Source organism: Gymnogyps californianus, chromosome 4 (genome assembly GCF_018139145.2).
Source record: "Gymnogyps californianus isolate 813 chromosome 4, ASM1813914v2, whole genome shotgun sequence".
In the NCBI taxonomy this organism is placed as follows: domain Eukaryota; kingdom Metazoa; phylum Chordata; class Aves; order Accipitriformes; family Cathartidae; genus Gymnogyps; species Gymnogyps californianus.
The window spans coordinates 82,579,422-82,600,041 of NC_059474.1; the positions used below are offsets into that span (position 1 = coordinate 82,579,422).

The window sequence follows — 20,620 nt, forward strand, 5'->3', positions numbered from 1 at the left end:
CCGCCTCCAAGAAGGCGTTCAGTGGGCAGGGCCTGCGTCAGAGAGACCCAACATGGCGGCGTCTCCTGCGGGCCAGGCAGAGCCGCTTCCCTCAGACACCGGCAGGTTTCCGCCTCAGAGAAACATCTGCGTGGGTTAGCGTTGGCCGTTTCACTCCTAGCGTTTTTCGCTGCGAGTCCCACGTAATTCAAGGAGGAGATTCTTCTGGCTGCCGTCGCTCTTGTTCCCTCGCGGACGGGTTGGGAAAAGATCCGCCTGGTCTGCAAACCTGCTCGCGGAGCAGCATCCATCTATAAGGACTTCGTTTAACCGGGTCCTAAGCTGCTCAGATACATGCCCTAAACTATAATCCCGTCTCTTGCTTGTTAAAGGAGGCCCGTTTATTCCCCACTGGCGTGCTTTTGACTAGAAACATCCCGACTCCCGCAGTTCCATTCCCCTCCCTGCCGCACCTGCGTCCAAGAATACTCCCTAAATTGAATCAAGTCCTTCCTCCTCCAAGCTCTGAGCTCAGGCTCATCTTGCCTGTTGGTTTGTTCGGAAATAACTTGCGAAATACCTGGCTAGCAATGACACTGCGTGTTTTCCTTGCGGTGCAAGGCGATCCAAACTGTCGGCTGAAACGGCGGCGCTTGTCTCCGCAGGGGCCGCGGGCGCCGCGAAGGCCCGGCAGCTGCTGGATGTTTACATCTCGCCCGGCATTCCCCGACACGGCAGGGAGCCTCTTGAACCAGAAGCGTTATTTTTAAACCAGACGTACGTGCATACGTAAAACGAGTCGTAACAAAACCGATACGTGTCCGTCCAACGTAACTATACGCCCAGTGTCCTGGGAAAGGATCGACACGGGGAGGTGTGGGTGACCAAGACGGATCCAGGGTGACAGGAGGAAGGAAAAAAAAAACACCTCCTCGGTTAAGAAGCCTCAGTGAGGAGTGACAAAGCATGAATTTAAAACACAGAGGCAGAGCGGGTTTGAGGGAAGGGGTTCTTTTCGGCTGGGCATTAGGCACGTATGTCTCCTACAGTGGTGGCGGATGTAATACAAGACTCGCCGCGTGACTCTGTTTAATAGGCACCTGTGATCAGGTAACGACCTGCATCCTTTACGGTCTTCCTCCGTGACTCCTCAATCCCTTTGTGAGCCTCCGACTTGTTAGACGCAAGGTCGCTGCTGTGGATCGTGGATTTTGGCCCTGGGAGGGAAATACGGGCTCACGGTTAACGTGCGCCCATTCCCGATTACTCGCTGGCTCCGAAGCCCATTGCCTATCAAACCCCCTCGCTCTATCGCAGAGGCTCCTTCTGCGCTTCCCGCTCTCTTGAGCATAAGTGAGCTTTTCCAGTCCAGCACGAGTCCAGGCAGCTGCAGTAGAAAGCAAGTTCGAATAAAAAACTCTTGGGCCCGATCTCTTCTCCCACCCCGTGCCCCCCCAGCCTCCTGCTGCTCCCTCAAACACCTCCCTGATGCTTTTTTTTTCCCCAGCACCATTTTCTCACTTGGGCTGTCCCACAGGTCAGCACGCAAAGACCTGCATCCCTCCCCGCCCCTGGCTGCCGCTTTTATTTTATTTTTCAATCCGTCTTTCCCTCACGGTCGGCCCACATTCCTCCTCATCGAATGTGGAAACGGCCACCAAAAGGATTTCGGTGTGTCCGAGATGGGCTTTACCTGCACTTCCTTGCTTCAGCTGCCCAGAAGAGCATCCCCCGTCTGACACGGGTCCGTACAACTGAAATTTGGGCGCCGAAAAAGATTTCCCAGAAAAGGAGCTGCCGCCTGCGGAGAAACAAACGTGACCGACGCCGAAGAGGAGACGTCTGCACCCTCAAGTCCCACGCTGAACACGGAGGTCTGCCCCCACAGCCCCCTGGCTTCGCCGGCGACCATTTCCCGCTCCTGCTCTCCCAACCCCGGGGGTGAGCGGCCCCCCTACTCACCGCCTCGCCTCCATAATTTGCGGGGCAAGCAGCCCCCCCAGAAGTCTCCCCCAAACCCGAGCCACGTCCCCCGGGGGCACCGCAGGCTGCTGGCCCTCCCGATGACAACCGCCTCCTCGGCTCCCGCTCCGGAGAGGGGCTCCTGGCTGCCGCTAACAAAATCATGAGGTAAAAATGGGGTGTCTTCCCGCCCTCAGGCGTATCGGGGACCTGCCGGCATCTCCCCGGGCCGGTGGTGCGTCGTTCCCCGCCCCGGGCAGGTGTTGACACCGGGTGTGGAGAGTGACAGAGCCCGGCGGGTGCGAGGGTGTGAGGGCTGACACGGCCCCGCGTGTGCCCGAGGTCTCCCCCCCCTCGACGGCCCCGGCACCGCCCGCCTCCCGCCCCCGCCCCCGTCTCCTCCGCCCTCCGCGCCGCCCGAGCCCCGGCCCGCTCCTCCCCGCCGCCGCCGCCGCCGCCGCCGCCCCGGCCGCCCCGGCCCTGCGGCTCCGTCCCCGGCCCGGCACCGCTCCCCGGCGGGCCGCCGCCTGCATGTCGTTGCTGCCCGCCGCCGCCGCCCCTCCGCCCTACCGCCGCCGGCCCCGCCGCCCCGCCGCGCCGGATGCAGGTGAGCGCCGCGGCCCGGCGGGGCGGGAGGCGGGGAGCGGGCCCGCGCCGCCATGTCGGGCCCCGCCGCCGCCGCCGCCCCGCCAGCACCGGGGCCAGCACCCGGGGCGACCGCCGCGGCCTGGGCCGTTTCGCAGTCGCCGCTCCGCGCTCTCACGGATCCGTGTATACAGCGGGGAGCTGCGGGCATATCCCCGGCGAGGGGTGGCCCGGAGGGGAATAGTGTCCCCCCGAGGGGCCGGGGGGGTGAGGAGGGAGCGAAGGTCCCGGCCCCGGGCCCGGCGGTGGGGGATCCCTGGAGGCTGGGCCGCGGCAGCGTTGGCAGCCGCCCCCCCCCCGAGCTGCTTTCGGGGGTGCCAGGCTCACCCCGTAGCCCCGGCTGAGGGTGGCAGCAGTGGGGTGAACCCCAGCTGTGGGGTGAACCCTGGCCGTGGGGTGAACCCAGCCGTGTGGCTAACCCAAGTGCTTGGCCCCAATACCCCCCGGCTCGGCCAGCATCCCGTGATGGGACCTTCGCCTGGTGCCATGGGTGACCCGGCAGCGGGGTTGGCCAGGGTGTTTTTGGGGAGGCGCGGGTCTCGCCGCTTTTTCCCGGTGGTCCGCAGCAGTCCCGTACGAGGAAGATAGCAGGAATGTCACCTGCAGTAAAAGCTGGGCTTCAAGCTCAGGCAGTGGTGCTTGCAAATAAGATAATGCACCTAAACACTGAGTTTTTGTAACAGTTTGGGGCTTGCTTTTTAAACTTAAGTACTCTTGGTAAATATGGCGGAGGGCTCGGTTGCTTTCTGCCGTTTCACAGCCACACTGAGTTTTATCTGACCTTCTGAAATCTTTAGGCGAGCAGCGTTTATCAGGCCATTTTTGAAACTTTGAATAGGCTAAGTATTTGCTTTGGGGAGTTACAACTTCTCGTGAGCCAGCCTGCTGATAAGAATTTTAGATGGCCTTGTTTAAGTGAGGGTGGGGGGGGTGGGTGTTGCTACAATTAAATTCATACCTGTGCCATCCCCTGTCTGTGACGCTCCGCTGCTCAGCCAAGCACAAACGCGCTCCCCCGCAACCTAAAACTAACCTGGAGGGGAAAATACCTCATCCTGAAGTTGCTCACGGTTATACTTCTTGTGTGTGTAGACGCGGCTGATAATGAAAGTGAAGATAATGTGTCTATTTTTAGCCTCTGCCATTCCTTTGAGATGTTTTTGCCCCAGTCCTTATTTTTTTTCTAAAAAAAAAAAAAAAAGGTACATTATTTCTAACAACACAGTCGTCCCTGTGAGACATCCCCAGGAATTCCTAGAAGCTGTATCCCAATTTGGAGGGCCAGAAAGCTCTGACGAAGGTGGAGCACGGCCTTTACAAACACAGCACTGCCAGTGATTTTGTTTCTGCGTTCCCCCTATCAAAATAGGAAGCGATGGTGAAATTGGTACTGCCAAATGTCGCTCTTCCGAAACGCAGCCCGCTTTAGGTAGGGCCACGTGCTGGCGGTACCTCACAAAGGATAAAGGCAGGCTTTACATTTGAGGTTTACTTTGCGCTGCGTGCAAGCGCCGCAGCCTGACCTGACTTCCTGTACGTAGCCCTTCTTTCCACAGCCCTGCGCTTCGGACGGCTTTATTCATTATTGAACGCAAGCGGGTTCGGAGGCACTGAAGCGCTTGCCTGTAGCTTTCTTTTCCCCCACAGAGGGTGGTGGGAGTTTATTTACAGCTTGATTTTGTAATTTTGCTCCAGAGCAGATCGGCAGCGCGCGCTTCTGACATCTTGCTGCTCCGTGCTCTGGAATAACGATACGCATCACCGTACGCACGACCCGCAGCATCGTGTCGATTCATCCCAATAGAACTTATGTTTGAGCGTCAACTCGGGTGTTAAATCTCCTTGCCTGCTGTCATCAAAGATGATCGAAGATGACAAAAGCCCCGTTACAGTTTAACTGTTCGGTTTAACTGAACGGTGGGAATTTTGCAGTGCTTTGCTGTCTGCTAAACAAATCCCATTAAACACTTTCAGTTTTGTTCTTTTCTTACTATTAAAAGTGAGGGCGGTCTACTCTGAGTGCTAAAGTACAGCAGAAATGAATTTATTCCGTCTTATCTTTTCTTCCTACAGTGGCTCTTTCTAATTTAGTTTGTGTATTTAATTGAAGGATAAAGTACAATGTAAACGGCTGACAGGTATTGGCACATGCCTGAGCTAAGTTAGGTTTCTTCTGTCCTTGGAAGCTGAGATCCTAACATGTCACCAGCACAGGAGTAAGACTACCCATCATCAGACTGTTAGAAAAACTTAGTTCGGCAGCAGCACGAAAACCACGAAACTTTGCAGATTCATTTTAGTCGCTGTGGAGTTTCCCACCAGGTCTATATGGCAAACTTCTGCTGGCACAGCTCTGTCTGCGAGCGCTGTGACGAAGTGTGACCCGTGACTGACATAGCTGTGCCAGCAGAAGTCCCAGCTGTAGAAGCAGTTATCTGCAAAAGTGCACTTTTACTGATATAGCTTGTTTTCATTTTTAAAGGGTGTTTTTCCCTATCCTGGTAGCAGTGCTGTAGTGTCATCAGACATTTATTTGCCTGGCTTGGAAGAGACGACTGGTCAGGGTGTATTTTCTGTGTGTGGCTCTGCTCTTCCCATCCGCGGTCTGTAGGAGCTCGGTCGCATTTGCAGTGGGAATTCTCTCCTGGAAGTAAGTGATGTTATGGCTGCTGCTTGTTTTCTTTCCGTCCAAAGGTGTTTATAAAACTTGCATTTCATCTGATAAGCTGGGAATTTTTTTTTTACCCATGTGGACTGTGGTTGTTTTTCATTAACAATCTTGTTTTTGCAAAAAACGAGGCAGGCTTTTGATGAAGTTTGCCAAGCACGGTAATATTTAGCTTTCACACCTGTCTTCCAAGAAATAAGCCAGAAAGTGATCCCAAGGTGTGTGTGGACTCTGGTAGTAAAATGAAAAGGCACCACTGGAGAAAAATTAATTAATTTCCACACTGGGCTAAGTCTTTACTTAATTGAAAACTAAAACACTGAGAAGAAAAACTTACATTTAGGTAGGTCGCAGCAGCTGCTGTCTTTTTTGTTCAGAGTCAATGTGCACAAATGGGGAGGTGTATTTCTTTTTTCTTATTAAAACCTTTCTGAGGGTATTCTGTTTTTAAGTGGTAAAATCATGTGTCGGTAATGCACATAATTTTAGAGCAAACTTTCTTTAACCGCCAAAAAAAAAATACTGCTTACATCAGCTTTAATCTATTGGACACTTTTGGGTTACTTGAGTTTAAAAGGGGAGATAAACACAAATAAATGGCTTGCTTACTGTTTATTGGAAAGAGCTTTTGGGATGCCAAAAGGGCACTCGAGGCACTGGATGTAACCTGATTTGCAGAATACCGAGAAAGCAAATGTAACGGTGGAGCTTAGTAGTTTGGGAGCATAAGATGGCGTTTGAGAAAACTTTAAAAAATAAGTTAAAATATGTCTTAGGCATGGATTTATTACTTTAAAGCATTAAATGCTAAGCCTCTTGTAATTTTTTTTTTCCAAATTCTGTGGTTCTCTTGATGATAGCCTGTAATCAAGGCTTGAGTGCTTGTTACTTGCTTTCTTCAGTTTAACAGAGTGTTTGTCCTGTCTCGAGCAGATTTGCTAGTGCCATAAAGACATAGATAGCTCTCCTCTGCATTTGTCTACGTCCCCGGTGCACCACCGGTGGCTCAGGCGAGGGGAGCAAGCTGCCTTTAATGCTGCACTTTACCTTGCTCAGGACGCCCAGCTGTCAGGTCTTCCATCGCTCTGGAAAGCTGTGTAGAAATGGTGACTAAATCCAAGAGCTGTGCATTCTCCTCCATTTGTCAGGTTATCAGTTAATGTACACGTCAAAACATGTAGCAAGCTGTTTTGATGGTGCAACTACCCCAGCTGAGCCGATTGAACTTCGCTGGTGCCAGAAGGGGAAGTGCTGCTTTGCTCCCAGCCCTGCCACGCATCAGACCCTGTGCTGAGCCAGTTTTGCTCGCTAACCTGACGGTAAATACATAAACAAAACAGGAGATGGAGGCTGCAGGGTGTTCATGTGTTTTAAAAGTGTTGATTCTTAGATCGGCAGTGACAGTACCGTGTAACTTCACCTTTTGATTAATTCTTTGGGTTTCAGTGATTTGTCTGTACAGCTTCTCCATCTCACCTGTAATGATAAAAAAAGAGACTGTCTTAGGACATTTTCTTTATCAGTAACTTTAGCTGGTGACAATGTTTCTGGAATTCTCTTGCTCTCCTTCCCCCATCTTAAAAGGCTTGTGCATCTCAGGTCCACGTCAGCAAACTTCACGCCTGTACCTCCCACCACAAGACCCCCGGCCAAAAAAGATCAAACAACTCGGAGGGGACAAAGTAAACTCTGAAGTATCCCGCAGGAGATGGCAGAAAGACTTTATATGCACAGGATTTACTGGATCCATTTGTGCCTCTTTCAGGAGTGCCTCGGAATAGGTCTCAGGGCGGGGTACAGAGAGGACCGTGCAAGGCCTTTAGCTGAGCATGCTGACTGGCTTTGTTTGAAGCTTGGTAAATTCACAAAAGGGCTACGTGACACCTACCTGTAATGGCAAGGTACTGGACATGATTTGGTTTCTGCTATTCGGGAGAAAACTCCTCTCAGAGTTGAAAACAAGAAAAAAAAAATCCACCAAAAAACCCCACCCACCCGAAACTGAAATTACTCTGAATAAAAGAGAGCACTGGAAGAAAATCTCTCCAGAAAAGTTTCTCTGGAATCCTGTTTAGAAGAACAACTTTTGCAGTCGCTTGTGCATCTCCCTACAGAGAATCAAGCAGTAACTTAACAGTGTTCAGACGCTACCAGAAAGCTTTCCCTCCAGGGTTCGAGAGGTGGTCATTGAAAATATAATTAAAGGTAGGCAGAAATGCCTTATATAAGGCAGAAATGCATTATATGATGTTCTACAAGAAACAAATTTTATCCCTTTCAAGGGGAGACATTAAACCCGTGCTGATAAAAACCGCTCCAAGATGAAGAAAAAGCAGCTCCAAACAATTTTAGCTACAACTCACATGCAGTCAGTGAACACAGAGATTTTTGAAGCTGTGCAAAGTCAGCATCCAAGGCCAAGGAACAGAACCCCATTTAGCTGTTGCATGTCGTGCACACAAGTAATGTAACTAAAGCTTGTAACCTGCATGTGTACACAAGGAACAGATAAGGTTGTGTGTGTTCACCCTTACTCTGGCATTTCCTCACGTAAATGATTAATGGCGTTTTATGATTGCACGGCATTGTAGCTGTTTATGCTTAGCATTTAGCTAAATGGTTTATTGTCTTTCACATTCTGCTTGCCTATTTTAGCTTTATGTTTTCTCCGAGAAAGGTATACAGAATGAGATTAAAAGGGCTGTAGGACTCTTATCTGCAGATTTCCTGGGATATGAAGTCTGTGGCATAGGTGCATGTTTTAAATAAAGTTAACGCTGCATGTACCTCGTCTGCAGGCAGATTTCACAGATTTACAACACAGTCCTGTGAACAAAGATGCTCGGACTGTCTACGCTAGCAGCAGAGAAATTAAATACTTCTCTCTTTTTTGTCAAAACTAAACAGGTTGGAGAAAGTGAAACTTCCACTTCCAGCACAACAGTGAGAGTAGGGCCAGAGGAAGAGGAGGGGGTTTCGCTCATTGCCTCGCTGCCGAAAGCAAGTTGAGGCTTGTGACACTGATGGTTAGAAGTGGCAGTATCAAAAATAGTGATCTCGGGATCAAAACAGCAGCACTGCTGCCAGGCTCCAATTCAAGTAGGTCCACTTGAGGGAAGAGTCTAGGAATAAAGATGCAGCCCTCGGGAGGGGGGCATATACCTTCTGAGTCCGTGGGGTGATGGATCTTCAGAAGGCTTTTTAGTTTTGGGTTCTCTTCCCCCGCCATTTGCAGCTTGAGGATTGGTAAATCTTTGACTGTTTACAGACACTAACCAACTAATCCTTCAGAGCACCCTGCTGTCATCCCTGCTGATGTGCATCAGGATTATTCGTTACCCTAAATGAAGCGTAAAGGAAAACCTATTGTGCCCTCAGCTAGGATCGGCAGGAATTTTTATGGCTGGGAAACTACCAGAGGCAGCTCTCCTCCGAAGAGCCCGTGGGCCTTTGCCCTTCCCAAGTTATGCACCCACCTGTGGTCTCTGGAAGCCTGTGTTGGAAAGGAAGGGGAACACAAACCAAAGCTCCCGACTAAGGGTCCTTTATCCTGGCCACCAATCCTTCCACAACTACTACTGCAAGTCAACAGCTCCCCAGTCTCCTACTTACAACCACCTGAAACTTAAAAACCCAATTAAACGATCATAAATGTTTTTTAAAGGCAAAAAAATATTCGTGGGCCGAGGCAGCTTTGCAAGTTGCCAAAGAGAGGGGAATGTTTAGCCTTGTGTTGCTGCGGAGAGAGGTTTTGTTGTGTGCTTTTGGGGCAGGCAGGGAGAAGGAAGGTCTCCTCAGGAAAAGCGAGGGGGAAAGGGAATTGCCTTCTGCCTAGCAATACACATGCCACGGCTCACAGCTACAGACAGAACAGATACGTAGCCTTCACCTTATGGGGTCCCACTACTAAAAAGGGAGCTTTCCCTACATTAAAAATGGCTTTGGTTTTCTTCTCAAGACATTTTGACAACTCCAAAAACCTGCTTTACTGACACATCATTTTGAAAAAGAGGTTTTTATGGGCTGCTAAGCAAAGTTTTGGGAATGCTAGAGATGTATGCCTTCTGGGTAGGTTTGAGACCCAGAAAGCTTCTTTTGTTTTCATTTCTTTGAGTATCCACTACCAGCTGAAACAACCTTTTTTAGCAAGTTTCTCCTCCGAGTGAGGGACCTGAACTTCACATTGGGAACAACAGTGCGAAGTCACCTCCTCTTCTTTCTGTCCTCTTCCCTTTGGTGTCAGGGTCTGTCAAACATATTTTTTTAGTTCATCAGATTTCACAAGTACAAAGATAACTACAAAAAACATCCGTTTTTGGTCAAGCCGTTAATAATAGTCAGGATTTGTAGACTGTGCTCAAGTTTGCTGTTTACCCTTTAGGGCAGCTGAATTAATTGATTGGGTAGTTTTCCCCTCGCTTTTCAGGAATGCTTCCATCTGACTGAACATCTTTGCGCCTTCTAATCACAAATTAGTTTTGCTTTTTTTGCTTCCTAAGAAATCAATCTAAAGGCTCTCTCAGAAGGTTCTGGCTTGGCTTTAAGTGTGTAGAGAGAGAGGCATGTTGAGAGAGACTTCCTTCTGCAGATTTTTAGTTGTTTTTTTCCACGTGATACTCACAAGAAAATTGAGAAAGAGGGAAAGCAGAAAACATACTTTGTATGCTTTGCTGGATATTACCATCCTGTGTTTTGTAAACAGCAGAGTGGAGAGGTCCTGCAGGTTTTTACATTTCCAGCTACATGGCCTTCAGCCGTTCCTGCTCCTGGTGCTTAACGCTAAGATTTCATGGCCTAAAAAGGCATTTGAGTGCTTCCAGTGGAAAGGTCCTGTTCAAGCACTCCAGATACATTTGCCTGTTCCGTGTAAGCTAGGGAGTTCGCTCTTGGGGGGTGGAGGTGTATGTACACCCGAGACTTGCTTGCCGTATGTACTTCTGTGAAGTCAATAAGCTTCCCGATGGTACAGGGCGGGTGCATCTCCCTCAAATAAATGCCTTTTATCTTGAGTCAGCCTTGACATGTGGAGAATGTCCTTTGCTCTTCTCGTTGCTTCAGGCTGAGAGCTGGAGCAGAATTAAAACTCTCGGAGGAAAGCGTAGAGTTGTCACCCAGTCATCTGTGGGGAGAAACACAGATAGGAACCGCTACCAGCGCTGAAACTGCCAGCGTTTCCTGGCCTTTCGGAAAGGGTTGGTTCGCTCGCTTCTTGTCGCAGCACGTATCGGTATGCACTGCTCAGCCCTTGCACACATGACACAGGCTGCTGCAAGACAGAGCTTCCTGCTGATACAGATAGGAAACTTAAAACTGATCTGCAAGGGACATAAAAGCAGAACAGTTGTCAGAAACGGTGCTCTCCAGGTAAAAGAAAACACTACTCTTCGCATTTTCTTAGACTCATGGAACTCCAGGCAGGAAAAGGCCAGTTGGGGCAGTGCTGAATGTAGTTCCAGAAAACTGGTTACTGCTTCCTCTATACTTTAAAATTCAATTTACATTTATTCTGTTACATGAATTTACAACCAGCCCTGGAAGTGGGAGAGAGCTAGCACAGGATGAATTATCCACCCAGCAGAAATTTCCACTTGTGAACGCCTTTCCTCTAATCCCTTTTTGTTTTGGAAAGTTAAGAAAGCAAAAGGAAAACGAGGCCAGACAACTTCTCACATACCAGAATATAGTTACAAGTGCCAGGAAGAGTCAGGTTCAGATTGGCAGATGGCCCTTGGCTTGCATTTTTCCCTCCAGCCAAATTACATCTTACCATTGGGAGCAGTTCAATCTCTAGGCACATTTTTGTACCTGTGGAACGATCCTCTTCCTTCTCCTCCTTAGTCTGGAGCAAAAGATTGTGAAGGAGCGGAGTTCATCAGATAAATTAGGAACATTTTGAGTGGATGAGAGAGGCACATATATTAAGTATTGGAGCCTGTGGATAGAATAGGAGGTTTGGGTTTTTTTACAGTACTAAGATCTCTTTGAAATGTCTCAGATTACAAGGTTATATAGCCTTTTTGCAGACTTATGTAGCAAAGTCTGAGTGAGGCTATGACCTTAGGATATCCGTTTCATTCTTTGATGTGTTTTTTTAGTGTATGGTTTGACTTGAAGACTGCACAGTGACTAGTCCTGTGATGAACTGCAAGATGTTTTTCTGCCTGCTGTAGTAACCCGTAGGTGCTGCCAAACAAAGCTCCCCATGCATGTAGAGGTGGAACCGTTCAATTTTAAATTGATGGCCATTTATTTCATGGCAGCTGCAGGTATGGACAAAACAACCCTGCTTGTGTATGCGGGGAGATGAGCATAACTCAGAAGTATTTTCTACTTGGGAAAATTACGTGTTTTAAAACCTCAAGCTGTCAACAATGCTACACAGCATTCCTGAATCCGTACCTGCCTCTTCCGCATACCCACTGTGTCTGTGCTCTTGCTTTAGGCTCCGTTTCTGTAAAGCAGCAGTGGGCGTGCTACCCAGCGGTGAGTGATGCCTGGTAGGACCGGGGCTTCGGACTGTATTTCTCTTCTTTAACTTCCTTTCAGATATCATTATCTTCTTTGCAGGTTTATACAGCACTTAGTGTCGTGAGTACTTGGACCTCCTAGCACCTCAGTGCCTTAAAAGTGAGCGTCAGGGCTGCAGCTCTTCCGATGGTGCCTGATGGCTTGCATAACTCCGAATCCGTGGCGAAGGACTGTGACCAAAACTCAGCGTGACGGGGAAGGAGGGGGCACCGCGAGGAAGCCTTTGCAAATGCAAACATTAGGGAACTCTTGAATTAACTTCTCACGTGCTAGCATATTAAGAAATAACAGAAAACTGACCTATTTGAAAAACTTCAGCAAAAATTGCCAAAGGTATTCCTGGTTAGGTAACGCGCGCACTTTAGATGAAATCCCTTCAAGTGGCTGAACAGAGGAATCCACCCCAGTTCAACCTATCTTCTGGTAGAGGAACAAGCACAGTTCATGTCGGCTCTCGGCTGTGCCCCCCGCCAGCTAACATATACCTCAGGGTTTGTTCCCGTATGGCCTACTTCCCTCTAATAAACTAAATATTACAGTGATCATTCTGGGCAACAGAATTAGCCTTCTGCTAATCTGGTTTAGAGAGCAGGATACCTCCTGCACTGGGTAGCATCTTGACCCACTGGAGATCACAGCTCTTTTGTGTCTTGTTGCGGTCAGATTTCATAGATGCTCATAGTGAATTAACCTCCAGATATCCGCATCTCACTTCTCTGTTAGAGGTGAATTTCCTGGTCCCCGCAGAAATTGTCTTGGGCTATTGTTGCAGTAGTTTCTCCTTTTCCACCCTGCTGGAATGCAGCTAGAAGAGTATATGTTACTCGTCAACATCAATTTTAAAACTAAATCTAGTATTTGGAAGTTTAACTATGGTGTAAATGCACACGGGAAGGATTTGGATAATCAGATATGGAAGCAGCTGAACTAATCTTTCCATATCCAAATAATATGCTTTTCTCAGGCTATCAGGCAAGCTTTTTTACTTCTTGGATTAAAGTAGTAAAGTACATGTAAATACACCCTACTGAGAAAGGGGTTTATGCCTATCAAGTGCTTTATTTTAAAGAGATCCCTTTTCTTTCTCCTCCTCTTCTGAGCATACAAGCCTAGCTACTTTGAGCACTAGCACAGCATCCTGTGGCCTGTTGAAACTGGGCTATAATATGAAAATTTTATGGGCTAAAATATGGGCTGATTTATTGTGCCAGCGATTGCAAAAGTTTCCACTATTGGTGTGTACTTTTTCCTCTGCCTTTTTTTTTTTCCCCCTCTTCCTTTTTTCTTTTAAAATCTTGAGCTTTGACTCATCCACATCTTCCTGTAGTTCAGCAGGGCAGGCCTTGTAACTTTAAAGCTGTTTGAAGTAAGTTTTATGGTGGCAGATTTCCCTGTTGTTAATTATTGCTGCAAAGAACAGATTGTGAGCGATAAGCTGGCCGTTATCTTTCTGTCATAGAGGGAGAGTAGCTGAAGTGCTGCTGGGCTTTGCTTATTTTCTTAAAGTGTTGGCAGCCTACCACTTAAAGGGCAAGATAACGTCATAGCCACGGAAATAATCTCATTTGTTCTTTTCTCCTAGCACAAACTTTCTTTGAAGGATGAAAGGTTATTGATGATTCGAATTGTATTTTCAAAGAAAGGAAGAACTGTTCATTGAGAAGACCGCTTCCGAGTTGCTGCAGTGGTGCGCGTGAATTAATAATTCTGGTGTAGTTTTGCTCAAAAAGCCAGGTCGATAGCTGACTTCTCTCCAATTATTGATCCTGAGGAGTTGAATGAGACAAGGTGTTGGCTCAGGGCAACCTGAACAGGGTCTTTATCATTTCTAAGCGAGTAACTGAATGAGCTGAGGTGTCGGATTAGGCTTGTCAATGAAACAGCTCTTTCCCTGGAGGCTTGGAGGGATGCTCGCACACCATGACACTTTAAGCTTACTCGGTTCTTGGTGTTGAGAGTTTTCTGTCTCCCCGGTCCTACCGCTGTCAAACCGGTACTAGGAAAACCTCCTGCTTTAAGTTGCAGCCGTGCATGGCTGCTTTTCTTCTGTACCCACAGCCCAGGACAGCGTTTTGTCTCGATGCTTGCTACTGATCCGGCACTGGCTGCTTTCTTCCTCAGATTCCTGGTGACTTCAATTCTTAATCCTTTAAGCCACTCTGTCCTGTATCTCATTAAAGGACCAGCACTCTCCAGGGGATGGGGCGACATTGCAGATGGGTCATTTCTTTGAACCTAGTTCAAACAATGGGAATACTTGTGGGATACCTGTGTAAATAAATGTACTATTTAAACCATCCCTCTAGGGGCTTCTGATTAGATTTATTTACAGGCTGTCTGTTGAAACTCTTCTTGCCCTGTAATAGACCTCTCGTATGCATTTCTGTTAATCAGAGCATTGCTTTTGAGGAGCTACCTACCCTGTGTTTGCATGTAAACTAGCCTCTAAGAGCTCCTTTGAAAGCAGTAAGTATAAAAGGCATCTGCAGACAAAGGCAGGTGTTATGTTATGACTTGATGCAGATATTCAAGAGTTGTCATGTACACAATGAGAGGTAACAGACTATTTTGAACAGAGCAGAAACTGTTCTTTTGGAGTATGGACTGAAATGTTAACTAAGTACAGAAATTTAAAATAACTATGTAATGCTACATAGTATTTCCATGCAGTAAATAGTTCAGCTGTTCTTGTAAGTGGGGGTGTGACATAGAGGAAAAGGAAGGGTGGAAACCTGCATGTTCTTGTGTTACCTGTGATTTAAGAAACAACTCTATACTTCATTTAGAGGAGATGAGGGAAGAGGGGGAAATAACTAGTGGGTGTATGTCAGTAGGACAATTGGCATTTCCATCAAGTGAGTGCCAGTTGGCTCTAGAATTAATCGAATGCAGCTCGTTCCCTCCCTTCCCACTCCTCCCCTTGGCTTTTGCTGCTTTTTCTCCAGGGTTTGCTTCTATGACTTTTCTGTGCTTCTCCAGGCTTTTATGGTCTTTGTTGAAGCGATAACATGAAGCCCCTTGGGATCCCGCTGCCACTGAATTTACTATCAGCTGCAGGTTCTTGGTAATCTCTTGCATTTCACTATTCCCACCCCCAACTGGAATTTCCCTGTGCTTGGGCTTGTGCCGTATGTCAAGACAGGCAGAGGCGGCGAGAAGCCTCGCAGGATGTGGTTGCTGAACATCGCTGCAGCCGGTCGTACATCTTGTTTTGCTTGCCTTACAGGGGCTCGACAGCACACGAGCAGCTCTGCGTGAGCTGAGCCAGTCCCCTAACCAGTGTGCCGGGCATAGGCAATTCATTCCTTACTGGAAAGGAAGAAAGCTGTGTAGTTAAGGTAACAGCAACTATGTTTTCAGTCCCTGAAAACAGTCCCTTTCTACGACAGCCTCTAGCAGATCCGTACGAACTGCTGCACCTCTCACGCGATGCAGAACTCGCTAATGAGCAAAGAGAGGATTTTCTGTGAAACTGAACATGCGAAACTTAAATAGCCTCTCCTTGCTGAGCCTAATCTAAGTACCACATGGAATAAAAACTAGAGCAAGGTTTGGACAAATTGCATCGTATTGTTGCTGTGCTTGTTGTTGACATGTCCTTTTCACCACACTTCTGGGTTCAGTAGCTGAGGTGGGTGAGTGCAAGTCCAAAATCCCGCACGCAGGTCCTCGCAGGGTTGCCACCGCTCTGGTAAGGACTGTGGCACTTAAATTGTCAACTGAGTTTATCAAGCAGTAGTGCTCCCTTCCCAACCCTGAAGTTACTCCATGAAGATACCTCCTGCCTGTGCAACCTTGTTCCAAACCTGGGGAATGGCTGTGAGTTTCCCTTCACTATGGCAAAGATAAAACTGCCAGGCAGGGGCAGCACCGTAGTAAGAGTCTGTTCCCTTCTGCTTCTCAGCACAAACATGCCTCCTGACCGGTTAGAGCTTAGAGGAACAGCTTTTCATCCTCTCAGCATCAGTATAGAGATCCCACTACTTAGGTCTTTCCACTTCTGCTTATTTTGCCTACATTAGCTGCAATATAAAGCTATAGTCCTTGAAGGAGATCCGCCTTGTGACAGGTACAAGGGAGGACTATGAAAATTACTTCTGAAGCTTATTTTGTTGAAATATTTTCTACATCCAATATTTATCTTGATCATGTAGAAGAGGTGGCAGTTTTATTAAAACATTCTACTTGCAATGTGTGAAGACTCCTTAAAAGTTTCAAGTTAAGGAATTTAAGTACTGAACCTAAGAGTAACAAAGATGTCTTACTAAAGCAAGTTTGGTTTTAGATGTATGACTGATGCGGTTCAAGAAAACCCCCGTATTACCTTGCTGTATTTTTAAATGCATTAGCAGATGAGATGAGTACAAGCTGATGTAATTTTCTAACAGCATTACAGAAGTAAGGTCCTGTCTCTCTCCCACTTGGAGCCCACATTATTGAAAAAAAGCAGACTGGGCTGAGGCCTCGTCTACAGGTTACTATAGAGGCAGAGTTACTGTTGCTACAGACTTGAAGGAGATAGAAGTAAGTGACCTTAAATGCTCTGGATTTCCACAGTTCTCCTAACTATGTGTTTTTGGACTCTTTCTGCTAAAGAAGAGATTGCAAGTGAGTAGAGATCAATAGTCCTAGTGAGTTCATGTAGTGGGGCCCTCTGCACAGCAGAGTCAGTGTACCTTCTTGTGAGAAATAATTTTCTTGGATGGATGATATGAAAATAAATAAATCTTTTTACAGATTTATAAAACGAAAGATTTTTTTTCAGTTGTACTTGTGGACTTCATCATTTGTTGCTAGCTCCGTGGTGCTAAGCTTGAAATTTTAGTTGTTATTCCTTAGATTTAATATTCACTTCCAATTTTATCTTTTGCCTTGCAATTTATTTCCACTTACTGTTTAACTATCCTCCTGTTGATAGGATACTTACTTGTGTCCAGGTAGTCTCTATTTGTGTACTTTGATTGTACTTCCTCAAAGATTGTTTCAAATCTCAGTATTGGGAAATGACAGTAACAAAATGCTTATTTTCTCTTTTTAATAAAAAAACCATGATGAGGCATTTTTATTCATTTCACTGATAATCTCTACTCCCAATCAGGTTACTTGAAATAAGAAACTGAAAAGAGACAGTACCTTTGTTGGCAGACTCACGGTGCTTGTTGAACTCTTAGTAGAGACAGCGTATGCAGAGGTGGTTCAACATGTTCCTGCAGGAAAGCGCAACGAAGAAAATTCAGATCCAAGCAAAAGACTATCAGAATTCCCCATGCATATTTTCTTGCTAGTATATATACACTAGATAATATATCAGTATATATAGTAAATAGTTTACCTTAAGCTAACACATATATACATATCCTAGTATTAGCACTTTTGTTTTAAATCTCCTTAATATACCCTTAAACAATCACCTAATTTTATTGATCTTCATCCCCCCCACCAAAGTACTCCAACTCAGTTTTTGTATTTGTGGGTATTGGCTGTACTCCTCCTTCGGGAGACTGAAACGGGAAGACTTTTGTCATACAGTCATATAAAAACAGAGCACGCTTATTACAGAGGAGTTGCCTTCCTCTCCTCCCTTTGCAACCATTTAGTCCTGTTTACAAAATACAGATAAAAATGGCTCTGTTTTCCAGCTTGTGGTCCAACTTTCCAACATTAAATAACATGTGCTTGTGTGTATAAACGCGCACACACATGCTCTGGCCTCGTCAGCCAGCAGGATTTTTAATTCCTGGGAGGGATCACCATATGGAAGTGGATGGGCAGTAAGCTGTTACTGCGCAGAGGAAGGAGGAATGATTCAGGGCCGTCTGCTGGATAGTTTTCAAAATGCTTTGGCAGTTTGACTCATCTATATACAGAGACTGAAAAAAAAATATCACAAAGAATGTCACTCTGCTGGAGGCGAGGATTTTGAGTTGTGCCAACACATCCATGAACACAGGGGCTGAAGCGAGATGAAGCTGCAGCTCTTTTTGATTTGCTTCCTCATTAGAAACAGACAATTCGTTTATGCGTTAAGGTATGAAAGAACTTAAATGGAACAACACATTATAGTCACTGTAGTTTATGAAATGCATCTTCTAACCTCTCTGGGGAAGGACTGGTCACTATTTTGCAGCAGCACATAGCTCTAAGGGACTTTGACCTATCTGGCTTCAAAATCCTCCTGCAACATAGATGCCAAATAATCTGGACAGCTTTAGGCAGGCTTTCTCTTTCCGCTGAACATATGTTAATCCTTCTGCTTAATGGGGGATATTTGCCTTCGGAAGAAGATATCTGACTTTATTAAAAATGATAGCGATGCAGTTCATCTCTCATAGCAACCCTGAGATACTTTGGTATGTTTGGATGTGCTGTGTAATGGAAGAGATTTTCAATGTTCTCAGCTGCTGTTGATTTCCCCCACCCATACAAAAAAAAGATGATACACTATGAGTTAAGAAATTTCTTAATCCCTAGCATAGCATCCTTTTTTCTCTTGTTGTGTTGATGCAATTTGTAGGGCTGCCTTCAGCTTCTCCCTAAGAAAAATCACAGTTTACATTTCATACTGCTAACTATTTCCTCCCTATCTCATATTCTCCACACCTGCATAACTTGAAAAGGTCTTAGATAGTTAAGTACAGAAAAGCAGTGCTTTTTTCTGTTATTACCTGGTTGTCTGAAACTCCAAGTGTGCAGAAGCTCCTGTTGTTTGTTGCCCAAAAAATGTGTCTTCAGAGTAAAAGCCTGTGGCGCAGCCTGATAGCTCAAAACTTTCTTCTTTGACGCTCTTCACACCTTCAGTACTGTCATATTATTCCTTTTTTTGACTTTAATTGATAGTCAACGTGCCCCATACACAAAAGCCAGCAAATACAACAGCATATAAAAACAAGAATGCAAAAAAAAGACACCCCCCAGACCTACTGCTTGCAACACTTCCAAACTAAGTAACCTCCCCCTACCCTTTTTATATACAGCTGAGCTGGAGCTGCTTAAGTTCACCTGGGACCATACTGAGGGTTTCAGCTGAGTAAGCCTGCTATGCCAGTCATCTCGAGGCTTTTGGGGATGGACTTGTAGCCAAAGAGTGAGCATGTAAACATGACATTGTTAGGAACCCCCAGATTTCGAAGTGCTCATATTCACTGATGTTCTCATATTCAGGGTTTCTTTAATTTACACAATATCAAGGTCATGCTATTTAAGTTTACATGGTTAGATTTGTAGTGGAGAGCAAGTTTTAGTAGCTTCAAAAGTTTTCCTAAGGGAACTCTTTAGAAGAAAAGCCAGCAAGAATTTTTTTTGGTCCCACTTGAAAAGCAAAGAAGCAGAGTACACATGTTCCGCTCGTGTCACACCTGTGTCAGCTGAATTTTAGCAAAGGCCTTGCTGGAACCCGCAGGGTGCAACTCCGCAACAGCTCAAGCTGACCTAAATCAGTGCTACTTCAGTTCCCACGTCCCTGGCTGGGTCTTCCTGCTTCGTTCCTTGCGACAGCGCTAATGCACGTCCGATTTTGGGGTTAACTGATTCAGGGAACTCGGTGTAGCTCCCTGAAGACCGAGCAAAAATAGGTTGGGATTTTTGAATACTGGTTTAGTTCCAGGACAAGCAGAGGGGGAGATGGGAATGATAGGAGTTGGGAACCCAGGCAGAATTAATTTGTGCTTCAAAAAAATACATGTGGTGGCTTTCAAGTCTTGCTCAATGTTGCTGTTATGCAGAAAAAAAAAAAAAAGTATATTTGATTTAGGTTTGTTTTCCCTTTTCTGTAACTGTGGAAATTACACTGATGCTCGTTTGACTCACTACTATTTCAAAATAATATTAAAGTGACTAATATCTGAAAAATGCGCGTGTCGTTTGACTCGCAGTTCAGGGCTCATTTCATTGGAGGGCCTCTGACTGCCGCAAATTGCCTTAAATTGGCAGAGCTCTTCTCATAACAAACGATATTTCAACATAATTTAATTTGGTCCCCCGCCAAGGAGGAAACTGTAATCCTGAAGCTTTTTGATGCTATCGCCCGGTCAGTGGTCTTGGCCTGTGGGCAGGTATGGATGAGTATGGTGTGACTCAGATGGTCTAACCACCGCAGTTTTGAAGACTTCATCACCAGGCCCTGGGATATTTGTCCAACTTCTGCCCCGTTGCGAGGAGCGAAGCTGCTGAGGTCTGGCAGTGGGAACGGCGAGCCCTGCTCCGGTTTCCAGCGAGGCTGCTCAGCAGCTGGAGGAGACTGCTGCCTCTTCAAGACTTTGAATTAACGTCTGTGTGACAGCAAGGACCCCTGGCTGGACTGAGCCTTCCTGAGCTGTTAGCCATCTGTGTCTGGCTTGCGATGAAACGGCGAGCAGAAATACAAATAATTTTCCGCTTGCTTTTTTAGCTGGAAATGCACCTTGAGAAGCCCATAGGAAGCAACCGTGGCCAAAGCTTTTGCCAGCAGTATGCGGGGCAGGGAGGAGTTTCAGTATGCAGAAATTTAAATCTGCCTGGGTCTGATATTATTATAATATTATGCTGTAGAAAACAAGAATGCGAAGACTCGGTAAGCACAGCGTGTTTCACAGAGCACCCACCCAAATGCTGATGCTGGGTATTGGACAGCAAAGTTTGCGGTGTCCTAGGTCCAGATGTGGTACAAGTACGGATTGTTTTAAGATATGACAGATTAAAAAGTAAAATGAAGACCCATCCTGGGTCAGTTGGAATGTTTGATGATTAAGACTTAAAGATCCAAAAAACTCCCTTCTGCCATAAATCCTTAATCCTTTGTTGGTATTCTGCTTGATTTTCACCACCCAGCCTTTAGGTTTCCCCCTTCTAATCTGCAGTATG

The 20,620-nt window shown here is 46.5% G+C and overlaps 1 protein-coding gene and 2 long non-coding RNA genes across 5 annotated transcripts in view; 1 reads left to right on the forward strand and 2 right to left on the reverse strand.

The window, feature by feature from the left end:
- Positions 1-887: 887 nt before the first annotated feature.
- LOC127016056 (uncharacterized) lies at positions 888-1,985 on the reverse strand. Its single transcript, XR_007766428.1, has 3 exons — positions 1,942-1,985; positions 1,673-1,780; positions 888-1,366 (listed from the first exon to the last, which is right to left on the reverse strand). It is a non-coding gene; the product is annotated as an uncharacterized LOC127016056 (long non-coding RNA).
- Positions 1,986-2,467: 482 nt separating this feature from the next.
- The window catches only part of CNOT6L (CCR4-NOT transcription complex subunit 6 like), a 32,771-nt gene continuing 14,618 nt past the window's right edge, over positions 2,468-20,620 (forward strand). The window contains exon 1 of one of the 3 annotated variants that reach the window (XM_050895272.1): positions 2,468-2,548. The gene's annotated coding sequence lies outside the window, so the exon portion shown is untranslated. Of the gene's footprint in view, positions 2,549-5,193; positions 5,237-20,620 lie in introns of those variants that run through there. The other 2 variants (XM_050895270.1, XM_050895271.1) reach the window with 2 other exon arrangements.
- Positions 5,542-18,654, reverse strand: LOC127015405 (uncharacterized). The gene is made up of 3 exons (XR_007766351.1): positions 18,448-18,654; positions 16,916-16,989; positions 5,542-6,730 (listed from the first exon to the last, which is right to left on the reverse strand). It is a non-coding gene; the product is annotated as an uncharacterized LOC127015405 (long non-coding RNA).